The 19,837-nt window shown below is 43.2% G+C and overlaps 1 protein-coding gene across 6 annotated transcripts in view; it reads left to right on the top strand.

Annotated features, from left to right (window-relative positions):
• Window positions 1-19,837, top strand: part of PCLO (piccolo presynaptic cytomatrix protein) — a 522,276-nt gene that overhangs the window by 292,028 nt on the left and 210,411 nt on the right. The window lies entirely within an intron of this gene.

The following is a 19,837-nucleotide window of genomic DNA, read 5'->3' as shown; positions in this document are numbered from 1 at the left end:
GGTCTGCTTTCCTGCAACTGCAAGAGTACATTGACTAGTGTTTCATCCAGTCTAGCTTTAACTAATCAGATGTTGGGGTTTCCACCACTTCCCTTGGAAGACTATTCCACAGCCTAATGTATCACCCTGTCAGGAAGCCATTATTATGGTTATTTATTTTTACAATACCCAAAAATGTGCTAGTGACTTTGACAAAGCAAGTTTACCCCTTCCTAATTTCATCCCATTACTCCTTGCTGTTACCTCTTTTATATGCTAACCAATTCCTTTCCCCTTCCTGGTGTTTATAAACCATTAAATATATATGGGCTGCTATTATGTGTCCTCTCGGTTCTCTCTTAGCCATGCTATACATGTTTCACACTTTTAACCATTCCTAGTAAGTCAGTCTCTCCAAGTCTCCTAATTAACCACCTGTGTTGCTCTTTGCTGAACATCTGCAAAATGGAGTGCCATACTGATACCGGCTGGTGACAGCATACCCATCCACACACAGACAAAACTGGAAAAGGCTAGCTGCACATCTGAGACCTTGGCTGCATCAGAGTGTTTTTTGCTTTCCGTTTTTGGTATAAGTAAAGGTTTGAATCTGAACAGTTATAATTAGAGTGGTATAATCCCTTGTGTAGACACTTTTACTCAAGTATGAGTACCTCATATATATGTTGTTTCGGAGTAGCAGCCGTGTTAGTCTGTATTCACAAAAAGAAAAGGAGTACTTATGGCACCTTAGAGACTAACACATTTGTTAGTCTCTAAGGTGCCACAAGTACTCCTTTTCATATGTGTGTGTGTTTGTAGCTTGGGAAGGCATTTAAGCTAAACTGAAAAATTCCACTCTTCTACAGAATGAGTGTCCACTTATATATTAGGAAAGGAGTACTTGTGGCACCTTAGAGACTAACCAATTTATTTGAGCATAAGCTTTCATGAGCTACAGCTTACTTCATCGGATGCACCCACTGAATGCATCCGATGAAGTGAGCTGTAGCTCATGAAAGTTTATGCTCAAATAAATTGGTTAGTCTCTAAGATGCCACAAGTACTCCTTTTCGTTTTGCGAATATAGACTAACACGGCTGCTACTCTGAAACCTGTCACTTATATATTGATATAACGTGAACTTATCCATGCAGACAAGCTTAATGAAAAGTATATACACACTACATTTTCAGTATATGTCACTGTGGGCCTGTCTCCATTGACTTCAGACATGCTGTCAATTTATCAAACTGTTCTTTCTGAGGTAGCTATCATTTATATTCATTTATTTTACTACATATTAAGTAAGTTAAACTTAGAATCATGGGACCTGCTCCTGTTTTCACTTACACTGAGGTAAAACACTACTAACTTCAATGACTTCATCGGAATTATTCTGGCAAACAAGTGGGGTCAGTGAGAGGCAAATGGTGCCCATAATATCATGATAATGAATTATGCCCTCTTAAGACATCCGGGTCTGATTTCCAGCCACTGTGGCCCTGCCTCAGAGGGCTCTCGGTTTAGATACAGATGGAGAGCACAACAGGATGGTAGAATAGGGTACAAAGATGGAGCAGGAGGTGATTGTTTTCAATAGAATGAATTGCACATGAGGCAGAATTTTAAGGTGCTTTTGGAAGGAAAGGGAGGGAACTTTTATGCAGGCTAATTAGGAGGCTGTTTCACATGTTTGGAGTGATGTGGACGAATTTAGGACAAGCAAAGATAACAATGGGAGCAGTTAGAGGTGTCGCTTACATGCAGCCCAGGAGTGAAGCCAGGAATTTGCCTGCTCAGTGAGTTTGTCCAGTCTGTGTTTTACTGATCAGCTGGCCGCTCTCCCTTAGATCTCCAGCCCTGATCTAGGGAAAGTGTCTACACTATGCTCAGCATACTCTGCCTGCCTGCTTTAATGTTATATCTAGCAGATCCATCAAAGATTCCAGAAGCCAGGCTTGAACTTGCCAGGAAATATGGTTATGTTTTGCCAGACATAAGTAAAGATGAACTTTTCCAAATGCTAAGCACATGCAAGGACCCTAGAAGAGTTTCTTTGGTCTTGCTCCAGGTTGGGTGGTAAACATGAGTGAAAAGAAAATCCTGAAACCAACAGACGAGAGGTTGCTAAGATACTATAGCTCATGAATTCTGACACAACTGCAGATGTACAGGAAACATCTGGATATGAAATAATGAATTAGGAGGTTTGTTTTTTAAAACACATTCTTATTGTACTAGTCAAAACATTAATATGTATTTGTGACTGGGTAATATTACAGGTACATCTCTTTTCTATATTGAGTCATAATACCATGTAGTGAAGAGAATACTCTTTCAAGAATAAAATACACATTAATCTTATATGAGGGAGGCAGACTGCAGATGTTGCCTCTCCTGGTCATGATCCAGCAGCCTGAGCTGTCAGGTTGAGCTGACCTCAGAGAAATTCTCTCCTTAGTTGTGGGAAAGAGAGAGATGTTCCCTCCCTGCATGCTGGGAATGGAGAGATGGGAGAATTTGTGGCCCTGCATGGAATTGAGGGGGGAAAAACATACTCTGCTGCCATCACCTCAGAAAGGGCCCTGGAAGAATTGCTGTGTGAGGAGCCAGGAATAGAAATGGCTGCAGTTACTAGCACGCAAAGCAAGGCTGTTGTTGGAGCACCACATGACTAGGGTTACCATATTTGAACATTCAAAAAAGAGGACACTCCACGGGATGGGGAGGTATTTGCACCAGTATCTACCAACTCGGGTTGTATTAATGTGTTGTTATGCTGTTCTATATGCTGTGCGCTACATGTTGTCTATATTGAGTATATATAAGAAAAAGTGATACGGCCTCAAAAGTGAAGTTTATTTAAAGTTTACTGTACTTCTTTATATGTAGTGAGTCCTTTCCTTTCAGCAGTTCTTCAGTTTTCTTTCTCCTCATGTGCCCACACATACTTCTCTGTAGATCGCATTTTTCTCAGCCGTGGTTGATTTCTCTTTAAGAAGGCATGAAAGTCTTTACAAGAAGTTTGTCTGAAGTTGTACTGTACAAGTAGAATTCCTTTCAGCGACTCAGCATTCAAGTTGTTCCTTTCCTTTGTCCACTGGCTTTGCATCAGTGAAAAAATTCACTCTACATTTGTATTGTGAGAAGGAATAGCAAAGAAGAACTGTGCAGTCTTTAACAGTTCTGAATGACACTCAATGTTTTTGGATTTCTCAAAATATCTGGTCCAGTTCTGGTGTGCTAGCAAATAATTACTGAACTCTTCATCACTGTTGCAACTTTCCATAAACACCTTCAGGTTGCTGACCTGATCAAAACACTTCACATCATCAATTTGCACCCCCTTATCGATCAGGTACTTGATACAAGGTTCCACATCACTCCAATTCAGTATCTCACTCAGGGTAATCCACCTGAAACAAGAGAAGTCTTCCAGGGGTCTAAGCCACTTCTCCAAATATTCTAAGCATCTGCTGTACATATTATCTACTTCAGCACAGAATTTGTCACACTCTTCATCAATTCCTTCCATGCGCTTTTGTGCCAGTAGTCCCTTAACTTTCAGGGACATAAAGTTGTGAGTCTTGCATTCAAGAAGGATAGTGTGAACTGAGTTCAAACTTTTCAGCACTTCCACGACAGAATTGCTTTCCCTTTCGATTTCTTGGATGTAAGTTTGGAATACACTCATGACTGAATGCATGTGCCGGAGGTAAATCTCACTTAATTCATACTCAAAAAATGTCTTAAGCACGGTGGTTTGTCCTGTGACAGAAAGAATGACTTCAAGGCTGGAAACATCTGTATCAGCCTTGTAATGCCTGGAAATAATGACAGCCATCGTGTCTTGCTATGAGAAAGCAGCTTTCTGTATTCAACATCAACAAACGCACAGTACGCCTTCAGCCCCTCAGTTCAGACAGTGTAGATATGAAAGTACTGGTAAATTTTAAAAATAATATTCTCAATGTCAGCGTTCATTCTTTCTGCTGCATGGTGAACACAGTTGTTCAACGTGTGCTGGGCAACCCACACCAATTCATGTTCTCTTCTGCAACAACTTCTTTAAGTTTGCAAACACATTCTTTCCATCTTCATCATGCCAGAGTCCTCCAAACATTGTATTGCAGTTGTCACCTGTAAATGCAATACACTTCTCGAAAAAACAATTTTTTTCACGTGTTTCTTTTACGTAATGAGCAATCGTGTCAGCAGTCTCATTAGGTGTGTTCTGAACCTCAATCAATTTTCACTGCAAACCGCCATTCTTCTAGTCGAAATACTGAATAATTACTGGAAATATTTTCACTGAACCGTGATTGCTTCCATCTGTAGCAACTCCACAGTAAGCTATGTCATTTTCTTCAAACGTTTTCAGAACAACATCAGCAGAATGTGGTGCAAACACAGAGATAACAATTGCTTCTGTCTTGGTTCTGGCACTTGAAAATTTCCATGTTACTTCAGAATCAGGGAATGTCTTCTTCAACAAGACAGATGTGCAATCCATTGACTTAAAGCTATTATGATGCTTAATGGTGTGAAATGCAAAAGCAGCCTCTGCTGCAGTAACAGCATCCTCTGATTCGCTGCCTGGTTTTACAAAATAAACTGTCAATTTTGTTGATGAGCTCACTCCTCGAACCGCTTTTTTGTGCTTGTCTGAGTCCACATGAGTTTGTAAATCATTAGCACCTTTATTTTTCACAGAGACGTAAGTACGAGGTCTACATACCAAGCACTCAGCTTCCCATTCTTCTCTTCCACTTTGAAAACACGGGAATTTCGTCTTTAGTTCTGCAGTGAATTTACACTTTCGTTTTGGCATTGTGTTTGGAGGTAGTAAAATAAAATATAAAATAAAGAGCTCTTGAGGAAACACTACCGTGCATGGTACGAACTCAGAAAAGACACTGAATTTGTTGATGTTGCACTATCGCTACTATGGAAAAATGATCATACCTGTCTGGAACCATAGGGCTAGGCGCCAACTTTCCCTGGCACCAGTGGGTGCTCGTGCCCGCCGGCCCTGCCCCAACTCCACCCCTTCCCCGCCCCCATTCCAACCTCTTCCCCAAAGCCCCCACCCCAACTCCACCCCCCCTGCCCCATTGGACCCCTTCCCCAAATCTCCGCCCCGGCCCCACCTCCTGCCCTGAGCACGCCACATTCCCACTCCTCCCCCCTCCCTCCCAGCCATGCGAAGCAGCTGTTTTGCGGCACAAGCACTGGGAGCTAGGGGGGGAGAGCGGGCACTCTCTCGAGTGATCAACATTCACTTTCTTTCTCGAGTGGTCAACATTCACTCTTGAATGATCAACTCTTCTTTGGGAAAAAATAAAAATGTCAAAATCCCGGACGTTTTTAGATATTTAAAAGTTCCTCCCAGATGGCGATTTAAGAACCAAAAAGCCGGGCATGTCCGGGAAAATATGGACATATGGTAACCCTACACATGATGCCAGGGGAAGAAGTCAAAGCTAGGCAATTTTGTGGCAAGTGGCCAAGGAGAGGGGGGAAGAGGAGTCAAGACGATAAGAATATTTTGTACCTGGTTTTTCTTCTGTAAAATAGAGTTAAGAACTTACTTTATTTTCCACATAGGGTTATTTTGTGATTTAGTTGAAGTCTGCAAAGTGCTTTGATATCCATCAGTAAAAAGGACTGTGTAAATTCTGGGTCATTCTATCCATAAATAGAGGCTTTTCTGACCTGCCTTCAGTGGTGCTAGTCTGGATACTGGAAGTTGTTTGCAAAAGAGTGAGCACTCAGTGTGCTCTCACCTGTTAAAAATTTCTATTTAAGATTCAGCAAAATGTACCACTGATGAAAGCTTGATTGTAATTAATGTTCATTATTCTAATCCAGAGGAATGTCACATGATGAAGTTTGGCTTAGCCGATAAGAAGTGCTGTATAAGTGCTAGTTATTATGACAGCACAAGAATCCATCCTGAAGCTCTTGCGTTATTTGCAAAAGGAAGGACTGTTCTCCAGGAATGATGGTGCGGAACAAGGCTGATGCCCTTGTCTAATGTTGCAAGTAGCTACAGGCCCCTCTTAGCCACAGCATAACTGTTAATTTTTTAAGTGCTGCATAATGTGAGGGAATTTGAGGGAAATGCTACTGTTTCTGGAATGTTGGCTTTTGAACCTCCCAGTGTCAGCACCGCATAGACTCTGCATTAGCATTATCTAATATAAAATCTGCTACAGAAGTATGAGTCACAGTCATTGTTAATTAAACAGAAGAGATACTGTACTGGAGACAAAGATGGCCATAGCTCACAGGGCACAGACACCCTGACCCAGCACAGACACCAATTGCCCCAGCTGCTTTTCCAAACTGCCCGGCACCACCTCCAAGATAGATTCTTCCCCACTTAAAATGTCTCTTTGGATTTGAATGAATAAAAGTAAAACAATGTAAAGTATTTAAAGAACATTAATTAAATTAATATCTTCTAGTACAAAGTCCATGTAATTTTGGAGCCTATGTCTCTGCATTGTCAAGTAGCTAAGGCAAGCTAGGGCTAGTTGTACCATTAGTCTCTCTCTCGAGGTTGGATTGTCCAGATCATTTCTGGTCTCTGATTCGCTCGTAGATGGTTCACGCTGCATTCCCCCTGTGTTGTCCTCCATCGCCTCTTGTATCTCAGAATCTGTTGTGCTCCTTTGGTAGAATATTCTTTCTTCACCTTCACGAGCAAGGTCGATGGTGTCACGAATCCATTCATGTGAATCCTCACACTGAACTGTTTGTGAGCAATCCATTGGTCAGACATTATCCACACAAAAATTCAACTAGCCACAAAGAGCCCTTGTAAATTTCACAACCCATTCACCAATAATTTGCAAATGGGAAAAGGGGCTAAATCCATACACAGATGTATTTATTTAGTGACTTGTTTTCCCACCTTCATCATCTGGAGGGAATACTCCAGCAATGGAAGAGTAGTCTTTCTGTGGCTTTACATGAAGGTTTCTTGGTAGTTAATAAATATCTAGCTATTGATAAATAAAATAAAATGCTTCAGGATATTTAACTTCAAAAAAATCAGTGAAGAAGGTCAGGAGGCCAGTTCTGTAAGAAGCTGAGCACCTTATAAAAGATGGTCAGCCTCTTCAGCTCTGCTGCTACCTGCAGACCTCTTCTAGGTCTTTACTATGAAGTTTATGTGTAAGGCTACAATTTAGTCATGGGTACTTTTAGTACAAGTCATGGACAGGTCACGGGCCGTGAACTTTTGTTTATTGCCCTTGACCTGTCCATGACTTGTACTAAAATACCCATAACTAAATCTTAGGTGCTCTGGGGGGCCCCGGGGCACTGCTGCTAGTGTGGGGGGCCCCAGGGCACTGCTGCTGCTCTGGGGGGCCCCGGGGCGCTGCTGCTGCCCTGGGGGGCCCTAGGGGGCTGCTGCTACTCTGGGGGGAGCCCTCCGAGGTGCCACGGCTGCTCTGGGGGGAGCCTTACAGGGTGCCACAGGTGCTCTGAGGTGCCGCTGTTTCTCTGGGACCACTGCTGTGGAGCTGTGCCCAGGACTGCTGCTGCTCCGGCAGCCCCTGGGGCCAGCTGCCCAGAGCCTCCCGAGCAGCGGCCAATGGAGCTGGCCCCCAGGACCACCCAAGCAGTGGCCGATGCGGCTGGCCCCGGGCCGTCCTAGCTGCTCAGGCGGCCCTGGGGTCAGTCACACCAGCTGCTGCAGAAGTCATGGAGGTCCCGGCAAGTCATGTGCCAGACTTGCAGCCTTATTTATGTGTTATAGACGTTTGTTATTTTACATAATATGCTCAGTAGGTTTCTTGCTTGCTTGCTCACATCCTCATAGTATTTCCTGTCTTTCGTCAGACAATAATGCCTTCTTCCCAGTAAATTAAAACATAAAATGTATTTAAGTGCATGCTGAACCCCACTGTCCACATCTAATATTCTGTGTGTGCTTGTGTTTTGTAGAAGGAATGGAAAGTTTTGAGGCTATTTGAATAGAATGTGGGATCTGTCCCTGCCGTACCAGGCATGCCATACAATATAGCAGAAGTCAAAGCCTTTTTACATCAAGTTTTCAAATCTGTCACTCGGTTATTAGGAGCAGAGATTCTGATCATGATTTACTCTATTTTGGGGACTTGAGATTTTTCCAGCTGGACTGTGCTTTTTTGCAATGATTGAATGTAACAAAAAGATTACCTTACCCTTTTGGTACAAAGGTTCTGATGGTGACAGTCCTCACCTCTGACTGTCTGACCCTTTCTTTTGGCTTGGCAGACGTTTAATGTGCTGTCTGAATCAGTCTGCAGGAGGATTCTTTCCCCATTGTACAGTAAACATGGTACATTTACAATACAACATGATGGAAGAGAGCATCTCTCATTCAAACTGTATCTCAGACCACTTCAAAGTGCTATATAATGTAATTGCCAAGTTAAATAATAAATAATAGCAGAGGGAGAGAGAAATGCAGAATAAGGGAGAAAATACACATTTTCAAATCAGAGCTGGGGAGAGTTGGACAGTGGATGAGAGAAAGAAAGGAAAGCTGCCCAAGTAGGATTCAAGGTTAAAGCTTCAGAAGGGAAAGCTTTCACAAAACAGTGTACAAATAGTGGGAATGGATAGAGAGGAGGCTAATGCTAGATGTACAGAGGGAGCAGAGGAAATGAATAAATATGGATGTACATCTCTGGGAAGAAAGAGCCTGATAGTTCTTTGGAATGAGGAATATTTTAGTAAAGAACGTTCCATTGTAAATATTTCCTAAACCAATGTCTAACTCCAGGTGAATGTATGGACATGGGGCTTTTTCCAAGGCAAAATATTGGGGGTCAGAGTTTTTCAGAACATTGGGTTTGATTCTTCTCTCATCCTGGTTTTACACCAGTGTAACTACTAACTTAAATTGAGTTACTCCTGATTTACACAGGTGTAAGGGAGAGGAAAATCAAGCCCCTGGCCTCTATTTGTGCACATGCACTGTGTTGTAAACCCCATTTTCAGTTGGCTCTCAAATGGGTTTGCTTCACATAAAAATCTGTTGGTTTCATGCACAAGGGATAGTGCACAAAAACTACCTGTAAATTATTACACACACAAAGTTGTGCATGCATAAAAGAAAGGCAGGTGGAGGCCTCCTTTAAAAGGCCACATATAAGGGCCACATACTTCTCTAGTTCCCATATTGAATGTCGACAGCATTTGCTTCTCCCCTCCTCCCCGAAATATCAAAGGAAGTATGTGGCCCTTAAGGTATTTAACTCAGAAGGAAGCCAATGCCTTGTGTCACTTCAAGGGTTAGGAAGTGCACTGTACTGTCCCCTTTGCATTTGAAGTGAAACTGGCAATTTTGAGCAATTTCACAGAGGAAATGAAAAGATTAATGGAATGGAAAGTACAGAACTGTTCAACTGAAGACAACTAACTATCTGATTGACATGAATGAAAGCAAAAAATAAAATAAAAACAGCATGAAAGATGCTTATTATTTTTCAGGTTCTAGGGGACTATTTAATAAAAACAAACAAAAAACTTCACACAGATTTGAGTACCAAAGAGAAATTAATCTCTGCAGGGCTTTCCAGAGAATGAAGAACTATGGGAGGAATCAGAGTGACTGGCATCTCAATGCTGCTGTCTAGTGATGTAGAAACTAGTTTTTTGCCTGACTGCTCAGACCCCAGAGCAAACTACTCGCAGAGAAGAAACAGACAAGACATGCATTAAAGAAAAGATCTGAGATACCACAAGTGAAATAGCGAGTTTCCTTCAACATCAAAGGCCAAATTCAGCTCATCTGACTCATGCAGGTATTCTCATTGATGCCAATGGCACATGAGTAAGGGGAGCAGAATTTGGCCCACAGTTAGCATGTGTGCACAGTGTTTAGTATTCTGCTCTCCATACTGACTGTGAGGTTGGCTTTTTTTCAAAATCCCAGTTTTAATATCTGTTCCTCCCTTGTACATTTCATCTTATACACCTCCCTCTATTAGCTTCAGAGCAAGGAGCCCAAACTTCTGTGGTGGTTAAATTATTATTAACCCCGTTTATTACAGTAATGCCCAAGGACCAACCAAGATCGATAGACAGGATGGGGGAGAGGGGTAGAACAGACAAGCAGAGTGACCAATGTGCTGGCAGCAAACATGATGTTCCACAATTTTGGGGGAGTGGGTTTAGTGAGGAGAGGATCTGCTAAATGGCAAGACAAGGGAAGTGGGGGTGAGACGGGAGAAGAGGGTAAACAGGCAAGTGCGGGGTAAAGCTCAGATGAAGAGACTATGAGGAAGGGGGAAGGAGAGGATTGGAACAAACAGCCAGTCAGCACAGAGCAGAGAAAGTCCAGTCCAAACTGCAGAAAGGCCTCTGAATCTCCCTGCTTTGGCTGTTTCTGCAGCTGCTCCTACTGGCTGGAGTTTCCAGCTGGTTTCTTTCTGCAGTTTTCCCCCAAGGCACGTAGTGGAGGGAAGGTGAGACACCATCTGGTATGTAATTTTCCCAGAGAGCTGGGGTCTCCCCTGCACACTTCTGGGTCCAGGAAGGGTCTGCTGAGGAACAAGTGACCATGGCTGTACCCCATTTTATTCCCTCCCCGCCCTCAGTGTAGCAGTCCCTACTTTAGCTGCTCCTTGCCAAGACCACATGGTGGGTGGGTGAGGGGGCATCACCTGGGTCCTGTTGCCTCAGTGCGTGGGGGGGCAGGATCTCTCATGCACTGTTTTGGATCCAGGGGTGCTGGGAGGAGGGGTGGCACTGGCTTGGCCCTATTTTACAACCTTCCCCTGCATCAGCACCCATTATATAGGCAAAGCCCTGAAATTGAGCATGCAGTACAACATTTGCATACACAAATAAGGCAGGTGAAACTGCAATTGTGCTTGATATGCATGCACAGATCCTGGCTTCAAGTATCAGAGGGGTAGCCATGTTAGTCTGTATCCACAAAAACAACGAGGAGTCCGGTGGCACCTTAAAAACTAACAGATTTATTTGGGTATAAGCTTTCGTGGGTAAAAAACCCACTTCTTCAGATGCATGGAGTGAAAATTGCAGATGCAGGCATAAATACACTGACACATGAAGAGAAGGAAGTTATCTTAAAAGTGCAGAGCCAGTGTTGACAGGGCCAATTCAATTAGGGTGGATGTGGTCCACTCCCAATAATTGATGAGGAGGTGATACCAAGAGAGGGAAAATTGCTTTTGTAGTGAGCCAGCCACTCTCAGTCCCTATTCAAGCCCAAATTAATGGTGTTAAATTTGGAAATGAATTGTACCTCTGCAATTTCTCTTTGAAGTCTGTTTTTGAAGTTTTTTTTGTTGAAATGTGGCTACTTTTAAATCTGTTATAGAATGTCCAGGGAGATTGATGTGTTCTCCTATTGGCTTTTGTTTGTTACCATTCCTGATGTCTGATTTGTGTCCATTTATTTAGGGGAAGGGATAGCTCACTGGCCTGCTAAACCCAGGGTTGTGAGTTCAATCCTTGAGGGGGCCATTTAGGGATCTGGGGCAGAAATTGGGGATTGGTCCTGCTTTGAGCAGGGGGTTGGACACAACCCTAAAGTCTCTTCCAACCCTGATATTCTATGATTCTTTTACATAGAGACTGTCTGGTTTGGCCAGTGTACATGGCAGTGGGGTATTGCTGGCACATGATGGCATATATTACAGTAGCAGATGTGCAGGTGAATGAGCCCCTGATAGTGTGGCTCATGTGGTTGAGTCCTCTGATGGTGTTGCTAGAGTAGATATGGGAACAGAGTAGGCAACGGGGTTTGTTACAGGGATTGGTTCCTGGGTTACTGTTTCTATGGTGTGGTGTGTAGTTGCTGGTGAGTATTTGCTTCAGGTTGAGGGGCTGTCTGTAAGCAAGGACTGGCCTGTCTCCCAAGATCTGTGAGAGTGAGGGATCATTTTCCAGGTTAGGTTGTAGATCGCTGATGATGTGCTGGAGAGGTTTTAGCTGGGGGCTGTACATGATGGCCAGTGGTGTTCTGTTATTTTCCTTGTTGGGCTTGTCCTGTAGTAGGCGACTTCTGGGTACCCATCTCGCTCTGTCAATCTGTTTCCTCGCTTCCCCAGGTGGGTATTGTAGTTTTAAGGATGCTTGATAAAGATCTTGCAGGTGTTTGTCTGAGGGATTGGAGCAAATTTGGTTGTATCTTAGGGCTTGGCTGTAGACAATGGATAATGTGATGTTTTCTGGATGGAAGCTGGAGGCATGTAGGTAAGTATTGTGGTCAGTAGGTTTCCAGTATAGGGTGGTGTTTATGTGGCCATCACTTATTTGCACTGTAGTGTCCTGGAAGTGGATCTCTTGCGTGGACTAGTTCAGGCTGTGGTTGATGGTGGGGTGGAAATTGTTGAAATCCCTGTGGAATTCTTCAAGGGCCTCCTTCCCGTGGGTCCTTATGATGAAGATGTCATCAATGTACATGCTTGTACATGCTGATTTGTCCCTGATTAAAGCAAAGATGATAGTCAGGTTCTTGGCATGGGTGCTAGGGAGGATGTTAGTTTTGTCACCTATAAAGGAGAAAAGAGCGGGGGGCTTTGGGTGGAAAGATTGAGCTGGCTTTTGTTGATCTTGAGTTGACAGTGAGCTCTCAAAGTTGGGATATGGCAAAGACAGTGAGGGATTGGAAATTGAATTTAAAAGAAAGAGGTCGGAGTATGAAATGTACATTTCAGAGTCATAAATATAAAGATGATAGCTGAGTTCTTGTGAACAAATGAGGTCACCCAATGATGGGGAAAAGTATAGGGAGCAGAGGAGGGGGCCAAGAGCCACAATGGTGGGGGGAAGGAAGAGGAGGTAGAGCATCAAGAAGAGATGGGGAAAGAGTGGTCTAGAATCCAACAAACAACCGCAGAGGTTAAATCCTATTAGCAATTAGCAATTACTCTAAACCAGTCAATCCCACAAAATAAAGTGTTGCTTTTACACAAATGAGAAGCAATGGAGCATTTCCTAGTCCATGGCTGGTTCCTGTAATGGGGCAGATTTCTACTGCCCTCATCAACAGTGCTATCAAATTGGAGAAGACAAAAATCAGTAGAAAATATTCTACTTTTAAAGACTCTTTCTCTCTCTCAAAACGAGAGAGAGAGAGATGCTGATCTCAAAGGGAAAATCCATATACTAAAGCCAGCACAAAATGTGGTAGGACTGACAACCTCTACACAGCTGTAAGCAGTGTAGTTATAGTATCACCGGACATCAGAGAGACAAGGTGGGGGAAGTAATATCTTTTACTGGCCCAACTTCCGTTGGTGAGAGAGAGAAGCTTTCCAGACACACAGAGCTCGTCTTCAGGTCTGGGGAAGGTACTCTGAGCATGGCAGCTAAATGCAAGGTGGAACAGATCGTTTAGCATTAGTAAAAAGAACAGGAGGACTTGTGGCACCTTAAAGACTAACAAATTTATTTGAGCATAAGCTTTCGTGAGCTACAGCTCATTTCATCGGATGCATGTGATGGAAAATACAGTGGGGAGATTTTATATACACAGAGAACATGAAACAAGGGGTGTAACCATACACACTGTAACGAGAGTGATCAGGTAAGGTGAACTATTACCAGCGGGTGGCGGGGGAGGGGGGAACCTTTTGTAGTGATAATCAAGGTGGGCCGTTTCCAGCAGTTGACAAGAACTTGTGAGGAACAGTGTGTGTGTGTGGGGGGGGGGGGAATAAACAAGGGGAAATAGTTTTACTTTGTGTAATGACACATTCACTCCCAGTCTTTATTCAAGCCTAAGTTAATTGTATCCAGTTTGCAAATTAATTCCATTTCAGCAGTCTCTCCTTGGAGTCTGTTTCTGAAGTTTTTTTGTTGAAGAATTGCCACTTTTAGGTCTGTAATCGAGTGACCAAAGAGATTGAAGTGAATAGCTCACGTTACTTGATCACTCTTGTTACAGTGTATATGGTAACACCCATTGTTTCATGTTCTCTGTGTATATAAAATCTCCCCACTGTATTTTCCACTGCATGCATCCGATGAAGTGAGCTGTAGCTCACGAAAGCTTATGCTCAAATAAATTTGTTAGTCTCTAAGGTGCCACAAGTACTCCATTCAAGGAAGAGTGGCCCATTAACACCTCTGCAATCAGGGACTAGTGGATTACAGATTGTTGTAATGACCCACTGTTGTCTGTAACCAACTAAAACAAGAAAATTATTTAACAAAGAACTGAGATTAGAGAAGAAGCAAGTAGAATTAATGGAAACAAATGGTTACATATAAAGTAAAATCATAACACACTTTCTAGAGCCTAAGATAAAAACTCTCAAGACATTCCCCTGCCTCACAAAGGTTAGCTCAGCCAAACTCACAAAGGTTAGCTCAGCCAAACCCAGCTTCAAACTGCCAGACTGGCTGTAATCCTCCATTCATAAAACAAACCAGCTGGCAGCTTGTTCCCTCAGTGAAGGATAACTGGGTGAACCTCTTGTGATGGGGTGGACTAGGCCAAGAAGCCTCCTTATGGAGGCCTCAGGGTCCTGCCACACTTGTCCCAAGTAAGGAACAGTGGAGAGATCTTCCAAGCAGACTAGAGTGGTTGTAGGAGAAGCATCCAATCAGGGCTCAGGAGGGCCCTATAAAAGGGAGCTACAGAGCCAGAGACAGGGCAGTTCCTCATTAGAGCTGGAGGAGCATGGATGTTGCAGCTGGTTGAGGGAACTGCAAAACAATGGACAGCCCAGTGCTAGTAGGCACAAGGGGAGCAAGGAAGAGCTCCTGGCCAGCTACTGGGCCTGAGCTTAGAAGAGCCCTGAGCTAAGGGTAAGGCATTGGTGAAGGCTGGGCCCAAAGTAGTGGGTGGGCCTGGGTCCTCCCCCCACCTTCCCATAGGCCCCTGGGGAAGGGTATACAATTGGACATCAGTGAACCCCCCCCACCCCCCCGAAAGGGACTGAACTGTCAGAAGGCTCAGCTGAAGACTGGGGCCAACACAGACTAAGAGGGCAAAACCATTGCCTCCAGGGAGGAAGCCCTGGGAGTACGGCCCGATGGCAGGACTGGGACTGGTTTAAAGACCACAGACACACCCAACCACAGGGGGTGCTCGCGAGAGGTGGGTGCCAACCCCGTTACACCTCTGTATCCCACATATAATTCCAGTGTCCCATTTTCTTCACTTGTAAACAGGGAAACTCCCCCACCGCTTGTTTTTTTTCCTTTCTTGAATCTCCCCTGAAGGCCTTGCAATCACTTGATTAGTATTGTGCTTAGACTGTAAATAGGTATTCATTGTGAAGCATACAGTTCTCAATCTACATATAACCAGACAGGTGTCGATAAGTGTCTCCTGCCTGGAAGAAACCTGTTTTTCATCTTCAAGTGACCAGCCCCAACTCACAGACCTTAAGAACATAATTTTCAGTATCTATACATAACTCCTTTCATATTATCTGTACATAACCCCTTACATATTATCCATCCATACATTTTGCAATGATTGATGATCAGTGTGACACAAGCTTTCAGTAAAGACTTTACATGATACCCTTTGGCAAACTAGTATGTAGATACCAGAGCCAAGGATCCCTGTAACCTGTATGCCAGTTGGCCCTAAGATATCCCTGTGCACACCATAGAATTGTATTCATGATTCTTGCACCTAGAGTATATCCTTCAGGTAGAGTTCCAGTCTTAGAGGATCCAATATTATAGTAACTCACAGGGCTGTTATGAGGCATAATTAATGTTTATAAATTAGCTGTTTGAGTAAATGCTGTATAGATTCAGAGATGCCAAGATCAGAAGGGACCACTTGTAAGCATCTCTTCAGCAGCTCCTGTATAACACAGGCCATAGAACTTCCCTGAAACAATTCCTCTTTGAACTAGAGCAGATCTTTCAGAAAAATGTCCAGGCTAGGTTTTAAAAACTGCTAGTTATGGAGAATTCACCACAGCCGTTAGTAAATTGTTCCAATGGTTAATCATCCCCACTATCAAAAATGTATGCCTCATTTCCATTTGGAACTTGTCTAGCTGCAACTTCCAGCCCAGGGATAATGGATTCTCCGCTTGACTGAAGAGCCCGTTATCAAATATTTGTTCCCTATATAGATACTTATAGACTGTGATCAAGTCATCCACTAATCTTTGCTTTGTTAAGATAAATGAATTGAACTCCTTGAGTCTTTCACTATAAGGCATGTTTTCCTATCCCTTAATCATTCTTGTGGCACCAGAACTGGACACAGTATTCCAGCAGTGGTTGCATCAGTGCCAAATACAGAGGTAATATGACTTCCCTGTTCCTACTCGAGATTCCCCTGTTTATGAATCCAAAGATCATGTTAACCCTTTTGGCCACAGCATTGCATTGCAAGCTCATGTTCATCCAATTATCCACCATAACCCCCAAGTCTCTTTTCAGAGTCACTGCTTCCCAGGATTATTTATCATTATTTGTTTGTTTATTATTTGGGAAGTTCAAGGAAAGAGTAACTTGAAGGTTCGTTTTGGGGGGATGGGGGGCGGTTTGTGTGTAATTGCTTGATTCATTTCTCTTATTGTGGACTGAAAAAAATGAGCCTTCGGTGGAAACTTGAAACAGAAGATTGGTGATTTGGCAGTTCAAGATGCGGGGAGCTTTCCATGCAAAGGGTTGGGCAGAGGGATGAGAGTGGAAGAATGAGATGAAGTGAACATCAGGGGTAGGACAGAAGGGACCAACACAATAAGAAAGGAGAGCAAAAATGCAGGGCTGTATATACACTAAAAAGGGAGGACAATAAATGTTACAGTGATATATAGGGAATAAATGGACAATTGTTAATTATGACACTAATAAAAGTAATAATAAAAATGCTAATGGAAATAATTTATGTATATGACAGGGTTGGTTGTGATGGCGGAGGGCAGGGCTCAACAGCTGGCAACCTGCAGGGGTCAGAAAGGTATTTTTCCCCCAGTGTATTCTGCAAGGTTTTTTTTCTTTAATCTTCTTCTTCCTCTGAAGCATCAGGGATGGCCACCGCTGGAGATGGGACATTGGGCGGGGTGGGCCAGGGCTCTGAGTTGGTGCTGAACATTCTCTTTTTTGGGTGTTTGCTGGCTGGTTCTTGTTCACATGCTCAGGGTTTAACTGATTGCCATAGGTGGTCTTGGGAAGGAATATTTTCCTGGGTCAGAATGGCAATGGCCTTGGGGATCTTATTTCCTCCCCTTCTTCTGCAGCGTGTGTGTGTGGTGACTTGCAAGGATTATCTGGGTATATCTCACGTCATCATTTCTCTTCTATTGCAGGGGCCCCAAACAGAGGCACATTGATCCCTCCTGTTCTATGCCTGTGACACATATTTAGGGTGACCAGATGTCCCAATTTTATAGGGACAGTCCCGATTTTTGGGTCTTTTTCTTATATAGGCTCCTATTACGCCCCCACCCTCCTGTCCCGATTTTTCACATTTGCTGTCTGGTCATCCTACACATATTAGTCTCGTCTCCCATGGGTCTCATTTACTTTGGTCTACAATTGGTTATTGGGTTTTAGTGTGCGGGTTCTGGGTGACGTTGTTGGCCCATGATATACAGGACATCAGACTAGATGATTTGGTGGGCCTACTGGCCTTAAATTCTATTACTCTATTTGCTAACCACCATGATCTATTCTATTCTATTGTATTATGTTCAGGTTCTTATACTGCTCTCATCACTGTACTATCTGAGCACTTTCCAGTAGAATATTAAGCAATAACATGACTAACATCTGTCACATGTTTGTTCTCTCATCCTCTCCCTAGGGGGAGAATTGTGTGTTCAGTGCAGTGTTTTGTTCTGGTAGGTTTCTTTTTGTTTGTTTGTTTTGGGGGGTTATGTACATGTTGGTCTGTATTTATATTAGACAAGGGAAATCAAAGAAATGCACTCTGCATTTAGTATGGAAGGCAGTGGGGATAGTATCTCCCGCACACACAGGCTTTATCCTTATTGTAGAAAGCTCCATTGTGCCACAATTGTCCATCTCGTTCTTCATTCCCGGGCTTTAGGTTCTTTTAGATATCCTGGGCCCACGCCATTGAATTAATCATCATTTTCAAGGCAGACCTTGAACTTGACTCCAGTCCACAAGGGACTATAGCAAAAATGGTGAATTCTTCATGTTATGATGCTGAAACAAGAAACAGAGCAAACTATTACTACTCCTGGAGACACAGTCCCTTCCTGGGGTCTTATGTAGGTCTAAACTATCCTCTACTTGGACTTGTGTTTAAATACCGCAGTTTGGACCTTAGGTCAAAAGGCATTTAGGGTGGAACAAAGGAGTGGGAGGATGAAATTAAGAACATGGAAAATTAGGTGAAATATAAAGAATGATGTCATACTTTTAAGGCCAGAAGGGACCATTATGATCATCTAGTTTGGCTCCAACATAACCTTTAGCCAGTGATTCCTGGCTGTGGAACAGCTTTCCAAGAGAAGTAGTGGAAGCCCCTTCCCCCGGCACATATTAAAACTAGACTGGACATACTTCTAGATCAGGTACTATAGGGAACAAAACTGCCTTGGCAGGGAGGTGGACTATAGATGCTCTGATAGGTCCTTTCCATTTCTAATTTCTATGGTTCTATGATACCAAGATTGCAGTTTGGTGAGGAACAGCTTCTGGGTGTATATCTGTTTCCTTGGTTGTGCACAAATTAAAAAAAATACAAAAAAGTATTTGTCACCCTCTTGTGTTATACAACCAGTCACTGTGTTTGAATTTCTCTTGATCATAGCTAGAAACTACCAGCACCATTACGAGAACTCCGTATAATGTTGCTAACATCATTGATGATGATGTTATCCAAAATAAAGAACTAGAAAAACCAGCAGATGTTTTGAATATTGCAGCACTACACTGCAGAAAAATATCTTTCCCCCCATCCAAATGTAAACTGAACAGGAAAATAACCAAGCTCACTGTGCCTGCCCTGTCCAGCTAGGAAATAATATGTAAAGCTAAAAATAAAAAAAATATTAACTCACACATACTGGGACAGTTGGGGTCCCATCCCATGAGGTGTTCATAGAATATCAGGGTTGGAAGGGACCTCAGGAGGTTATCTAGTCCAACCCCCTGATCAAAGCAGGACCAATCCCCAACTAAATCATTTGAGAACATCAAATAGGAATTGGAGGTGTTCAGTTCTTTTAAGGATACATCTGTACTGTACATTAGTGACAGTGGCATGTAGCTACATGCACAGAGAAAAGGAAGCTGTGTTCACACTGCAGTGTGTAGCTACATGTGTCAGTGAAAGGCTCTGGTGGTGGTGGGGGGCAACAGGGAAAGGCATCTCCCAGCTGCTGAAGCCTTTCCCCTCTACCTCCCCCAACCATAGTCTTTCCCCACTTCCAGAGTCTCTCCCTGTGCCAGCAGAAGCTCTATAGTGGCGAGCTGGCAGAACCTTTCCCTGCTGACTCCCTACTACCAAAGTGTTTCCACACTGTCTCTCCCTGCCAGAGCCTGTGCCCACTGCCAGAATCTTTTCTTTCAGTGGGGAAAGGCTCCAGCAGTGGGGTGGCAGGAGGATACTACCCTGATAGGGAGACACTGCTGGTGCAAGTTGAGAACCTTGTGGATACATACATGGGTACATGCCTATAGGTTTCAAGCATGTCTTTACTTGTTTAAGCTATGCCTTACCATCTACACTGTTATTTAGACTCATGGTTTTGGGGCTATACACCTGCATAAGAAGTGTGCAGTATAGATGTTTCTTTAGAAGTACTCTGTACCTCACAGGATCAGGCCCTTAATTTGTTCTTTTTCTTCATGAGCAATCTATCCGTTTTGACTTTTCGGTGTTTTAACTGAAAATAAGACACATTTTGTTAATAAAATGTGG

The sequence above is a fragment of the Natator depressus genome, chromosome 1, assembly GCF_965152275.1.
Source record: "Natator depressus isolate rNatDep1 chromosome 1, rNatDep2.hap1, whole genome shotgun sequence".
NCBI lineage: Eukaryota > Metazoa > Chordata > Testudines > Cheloniidae > Natator > Natator depressus.
Note: the sequence above shows the minus strand (reverse complement) of the source record. Positions and strands in the feature narration are given on the sequence as shown.